Source organism: Lissotriton vulgaris, chromosome 7 (genome assembly GCF_964263255.1).
Source record: "Lissotriton vulgaris chromosome 7, aLisVul1.2, whole genome shotgun sequence".
NCBI lineage: Eukaryota > Metazoa > Chordata > Amphibia > Caudata > Salamandridae > Lissotriton > Lissotriton vulgaris.
In genome coordinates, this window is record NC_141695.1 from 1,528,009,493 (window position 1) to 1,528,015,832 (window position 6,340).

Below are 6,340 nucleotides of genomic sequence, written 5' to 3' on the forward strand. Positions count from 1 at the left end.
TCGTCATGTTTCACAATCAGTCACAGGGGTTTGCCTCAACTGGCTGGGGCTGCCCAGAGCTCTGCACAGTTCAGTAAACATTATTCAGTCATAATATGAACCATACATGTAAAGCTCTGCGCTTCAAAACATGGAATTTGACGAAAAATGAAAGTAGATTTTGTTGGTGTGGGGCGGGAGGAGCGCCAGGTTAACGCTGTGACGCCTCCCAGGGAAAGAGTAAATTGTAGCTCCTCTGCGAGGTACAGTAGGCTGGGAGGCCCATCAGAGAGATGCCTGTCTGGTGGAGATTGGGGGATGGGAGGTGAGCGGCACCGACAAGTGTGAGGCACTACTGTGATCATGTGTGATTTCTCAAGAGTGAGGCTGAGGCCAAGGGTATTTGTCTACTAGAGATCTTGTGTGAGTAGGGCGCTGTGGTATCAGGGAGGGCGAAGGTAGACAGAGTGTGACTCGAATATGTAGGTGGGGGAGAGTGAGGGGCTGGCGGTCGAGGGCTCATAGACTCAGAGATGGCAAGGCCTTGCAGGGATGTATCTGTGAGACCCCCCGGTGAGAGTGAGGGAGTGAAGGCAGGTGAGTGAGATCCGCTGAGATGTGCACAGGACCCCCCTCCCCATATGTAGGGCTCGGGGCCTTCTTACTAACGTGGGTATAGTCAAGTGAGTGAGATCAACTCGAGGTGGGCTAGGTGTAGGGCTCGGAGCCCTCCCAGAGAGTGATTATAGGCAGGTGATTAAGATCAGCTGAGAGGTGAGGCACGCCTCTGTAGGCATAACAGGGCTGCCATGGAATGAGGAAATAAGGTGTGGAACGCAAAGTAAACCTTGACCCCTTTTAACGAGGTTTATTCCTGATGAGTGAAAGTTTAACTCTAAGCCAGTGAATTAATAACACACTGCATTTTCACTTACTTGGCACAAACATTTCAGAGTTGATCTCACATTAACTAAGTAATCCTTGACAAAGTGCTTAAGAGTTGGTTTACTTCTTAGCCCTTGAATACTCATTACCAATGCTCTTTGAACGTTTTCATGTGAACTCGTAAGGATGACCAGGCAAGTTGGCGGTTGTGAATCAAACATCAAGCGTGGGGCCACTTCCCCATAACAATGTGAAGTGTGTCTATGCTGCTACAAAGGCTCGTGGAAACCCAAGTTATCACAATCCGGCTCCTAGCTACTGAATCCTAGAAAAATCAGAGGAAACCAATTCAATTTCGGGTTCAAGTTCAGGCCAAAATGCTGCCACTAAGTGTTTTTACCTTCCTCCACTTCTGATGATAACTTGTCGGAAATATTTACTACCTCTTCCTGGTTCAGCTTGTGGTGGGTGCTGCTGTTTATGGGCCGCAGGAGGCTTGATCCAGCAGTGCTGCTGCACATGCGCAGGCACACCCATTGTGTGTGGGGTGAGGTGAGGCCATCCAGCTCAGGGCAGGAGCAAATTCCGGTGCACCTTACTCCGCCTTTCAACCACCTGAAGTTGAGGGGCTGTTCATAATATATAGAGCAAGGACCGTGTGTCTGAGAGGATAAAAGAGCTGGGGCAGAGTCCTTGCCTGTCAGGCACGCCTTACTCTGCAGTTCGATAAAAAGAACGCCACGGAGTGGATAAAAGAAGCATTGGAAAAGAGAACCGTTCTGCAATTTGAGTCCTTACTAAAACCTTTAAACACGTCTGCTAGAGTGGAAAAAATGTTTGCTGTCTGTATACAAACCATTTCTGAGCTAAATAAGAATGTGTTACGGTTCAAAGTAGTTTTGGGGTGCGAAATAGTCCCTCTTGGATTGCAGTAGCAAGCACAGGCTAGAGGGCAGATTGTTACACCAAGCAGCCAATAGCAGCAGGTGAGCGTCAAATACTTCTTGGCTCAGCCAAAGCAAAGTGTGTCAAAAATTGATAGCAATCGGTCTTGGTGACGGCTCCTCTCTTAAGGCAGACCCAATAAAATATGGACGATTTATTTTCAGGCTACTTCCTTTGAAAAGTATCCAGAGCCCGGGAAGTTCCTGAAAGGCTGGTAGTGCTGGGAAAGCGCCATTTCCTACATCGCGGTGACAGTGGGGCATTTTATGGTTGGTGTTTCTTGTGAAGGACATCCTGGGGGCAGAGGATGGAATAATGATGCACTAAGGATACCCTGTTTTGTAAGCCACCACTGTGTGTGTGAGACACTGTGTGTGTGTCAGACACTGTGTGTGTGTCAGACACTGTGTGTGTGTCAGACACTGTGTGTGTGTCAGACACTGTGTGTGTGTGTGATACTGTGTGTGTGAGACTGGGTGTGTGAGACTGATACTGTGTGTGTGATACTGTGGGTGTGTGAGACTGTGATACTGTGTGTGTGAGACTGTGATACTGTGTGTGTGAGACTGTGATACTGTGTGTGTGAGACTGTGATACTGTGTGTGAGGCTCTCACCTCCCAATGCCTCACAGTTCTTGCAGCTGAAATTAATAACGTCGCTCCACTTAAAAGCAAAAGGATAAGGCCCACTCCCTCAGCACCTTGGTTCAACAAATCCCTTTATGAGGAAAGGAAGCAGCTAAGAGTCCTGGAGAAGCAATGGAGGCAATTGCCTTCCACTGACAATTTAGCCTTGCTTCGCACAGCAAGATCCAAATACCACAAGCACATCTTCCTTGAGAAAGCGACGCACTTCAAAACCCTCCTTGATTCCGCCAAAAATAGACCCAAAAAACTATTCGATCTCATCAAGACTCCAAGCTGCTCTCCCCCAACCTCCAAGGTGGAGGATTCTACAAAGAGAGCAGCGGAGTTCGCTGTTTTCTTTGATGAAAAGGTGAAATCACTTGTGGATCAGGTTGCTCATCCTACACCTCCAGAGGAGCGCAAATCCTTAACCATTTGGCAGAGCTTTGACCCCATATCTGAAGATGCCCTTCTCAAGTGCATACGCGAAACAAAGCCCTCCAACCATTCTCTTGACCCTATTCCCAGTGCCATTGCCTTTGACTTCTATACCCATTCCCTCTCCTATTGGTCCACTCTGATCAATATCTCCCTCTGGCAAGGATCCCTTCCTGTCTCCTTCAAAACTGGGCAGGTCACCCCTCTGCTGAAAAAGCCCACTGCTGATGCGAGTGACCTCAACAACTTCCGCCCCATCACCAACCTTCCCTTTCTTGCGAAGATCACGGAAAGATGTGTAGCCAAACAACTCTCTCGTCATATCAAGGACAATGATCTTCTTGACAATTGTCAGTCCGGCTTCATCCAAAACTGCAGCACTGAAACAGCCCTACTGCAAGTGGTTGATGATGCGCTGAGGATACTCGACTCAGGGGGGTCCTGTCTGCTAATTCTCCTTGACCTTTCCGCAGCCTTCGACACTGTTAATCACAACACCCTCCTCAATATTCTTCAACAGAGAATGGGCTTGGAGGGCACTGTGCTTAAATGGTTTGCATCCTTCCTCTCTGACAGATCTCAAATGATCAAAATAGCGAACAGTCTTTCTTCTCCTGTGGCGGTGGGTCAAGGTGTTCCCCAAGGCTCTATACTTGCACCCACATTGTTCAATCTCTACTTAGAACCACTGGGAAACCTCCTAAGCAAATCCGGGATTCACTATCATCTCTATGCAGATGACACTCAACTCTACCTCAAGGTTGCCTCCACTCATGACCTCTCCATCCTAAGCTCCACTCTCGACTCCATTCAAAATTGGATGTCATCTCATCAACTGATTCTGAATCCCTCCAAAACTGAATTCCTCCTCTTCTCCTCCTCACTCTCTCCTCCCCCGGTTCAATCATGGATGGATCAGATGCATCTACTTAACAATAAACCCATCATTGTCGACAGCGCAAAATCCCTTGGTGTCATTCTAGACAAAAATCTCAATCTAACTCCCCACATCAATTCTATTGCAAAATCTGCTCGCTACCAACTGCGCCTTCTTTGGGGAATACGTCGCTTCTTCCCGGAGCATGACCTTATAACCCTGGTGCAATCGCTGGTCCTCTCCAGACTAGACTATTGCAATTCTCTTCTTACTGGCCTCCCCAAATCTCACCTGTCCCCACTTAAGTCTGTCTTCCATTCAGCAGCTCGTTTCATTTATGGGGCCAAAAGAAGCGATCACATCACACCGATGTTATCCACCCTCCGCTGGCTTCCCTTCGAAGCTAGAGCTATCTACAAGACCGCTTGTATCACCCACAAAGCCTTGCACTCCTCCTCTCCCCGCTACCTGGCAAATAAATTGAAACTCTCTGGAGGCTCTAGACCTTCACGCAATGCGGAGAATCTACTGCTTGAACCTCCTACTTTCAAGAAGGAAAGAACAATGGCCCAATCCTTTTCAGGCAATGCAGTGAGAATCTGGAACTCGTTTCCGCCTCAGCTCCGGACCACCGCCTCCTCCCAGGCCTTCAAAAGGGACCTCAAAGCTCTCCTCCTCCAGAGACACCTCCAAAAGTAATTCACGTCCTCTTGCTATTTGGAGGAAGACTTCCCTCTACTGATATTTTCTACTTTCCATGACCATGGAAGTGTCTTCCCAGTGTTTGTCCTGTGGTTGGAGTGTCTGCCTTTTCGCAGTATTATCCATGTTCTTGTGTTCGGTGCCCTTTTGTAACATGCACACACCACTTTGCCCTTGTAACATACGGCTGCTACCTCTCACATGTTTTTACCTTTGAATACTTGCACAAGTGCCACCTTGCCTACGTAACGCTTGTTCGTGTGCCTAGCATTTATTGCAGTATTATACCTCAAATTATACTCTGTTTTCTCTTATAACTACACACTTGTCACTTTCCTCTTGTGCACTTTTGACTACCTCATGTATTTTTGGTTGCTCACAATTTTTACTACTACCTCAAGTATTTTGTTTGCTCACAATTATCACTATTACCTTTACTACCTCATGTATCTTTGGTTGCTCACAATTTTTACTACTACCTCAAGTATTTTGTTTGCTCACAATTGTCACTTTTACCTTTACTACCTCATGTAATTTTGGTGGCTCACAATTTTTACTACCTCATTTATTTTGTTTGCTCACAATTGTCACTATTACCTTATGTAAGTAACGTTTGCATTTGTAATCTGCTCTTTTGTAATGTTTCTCATTATGTTTCATTTCTGTTCCTAATGTGAAGCGCTCTGACGCCTTCGGGTAAAGTCCGCGCTATATAAAAATGCATAAATAAATAAATATACACACACACACACACACACACACATATATTTACACACATCTGCATATCTATATAAACACAAATATAAATGCATGCATAGGCATATTATGTACATGAAAGTTTGAAAGACACTAATAAAAGCAAAGCTAAAAAGCCACCTTATTACAAACAGAATTGCTTTAACAAACGAATGTGAGACCTATTGCATTTTCAATGCTTGTTTTTGTAGGAGGGGGTTACGGGGTGGGGTGGGGTCTCAAATGTGCCTTGTAGGTACTTCTCGGTACGAGGCCCCGCTCACTCTTCACACAGTGAGATTTTTCTTCAAGTTGGCAGGTATAGGCTCTTAGAATGTGCGGGCAGAGCACATTTGACCTAGGCTTTAAAACGACTCTTGAAAAGAAGCGTCATGCTTCTACTGAAGGAAGGGAGTGGCTGAAGTTGGAAAAGGCTTGTTAGCATTACATTCACAAAATGTTTGCGATTACGCGTGCTGCTCCCTTCAATTCACTTTCTGTACAAACCTTTTTTCCGGCAGCTGGTGTTCATATATTTTCTCCTTCAGGGCTCCCCGCTCCTGTGAAATACGAAACACCTGCACTGCTGCACAACAGCATCGCTCTTACACAAGGTCTGATTGGAGAAATCTCTTGGGTGTGAACCCTGGAGGGCATAGTACAAACCCAGCATACCTGAATTGGTGGAAGTGAAAGCTGTGACTGGCAGTTTCATGCTAGATTAAAATAAAAAAACGCAGCAGCCTAATCAAATGAAAACTATTGCAAGCTGTACGCAGAGCTGAAATGTGGAAACTCGAATTCGTTTCAGAGAACAATCTCTACATAAACAACCCACTGTAGCAAAGGCAGTAAACAGCGAGTTATCCGAGTTACCCTTCCCTTCCGAATGGCTCTGTTCAAGAAACTCGTGTTGGCATACTATTCTATCGTCTTTCACGCCGCAAAAGAAAAAAGTTTTAAACGCTAAATCGTGCAGCAGTAACCCACTAAGAAAGATAAAACCCTAAGCGGAATGAAACGCCCTACGGGCTACGGCTCAACTTACGTCGCTTGAGACTCCCTCTGAACTTCCCCACGCGTCTAGGCGCACGCGCATTCTGGCTGTCACAGCCTGAGCCGTCAAGTCACAGAAGTGGGCGGGCTCGTGAG

At 46.3% G+C, this 6,340-nt stretch overlaps 1 protein-coding gene across 2 annotated transcripts in view; it reads right to left on the minus strand.

The window, feature by feature from the left end:
• Positions 1-6,338, minus strand: part of LOC147705937 (arylamine N-acetyltransferase, pineal gland isozyme NAT-10-like) — a 168,769-nt gene extending 162,431 nt beyond the window's left edge. The window contains exons 1-2 of one of the 2 annotated variants that reach the window (XM_086932406.1): positions 6,237-6,290; positions 5,696-5,863 (exon numbers count right to left, since the gene is read on the minus strand). The gene's annotated coding sequence lies outside the window, so the exon portion shown is untranslated. Of the gene's footprint in view, positions 1-5,695; positions 5,864-6,236 lie in introns of both variants that reach the window. The other variant, XM_086932405.1, reaches the window with a different exon arrangement.
• Between the last annotated feature and the right edge of the window lie 2 nt (positions 6,339-6,340).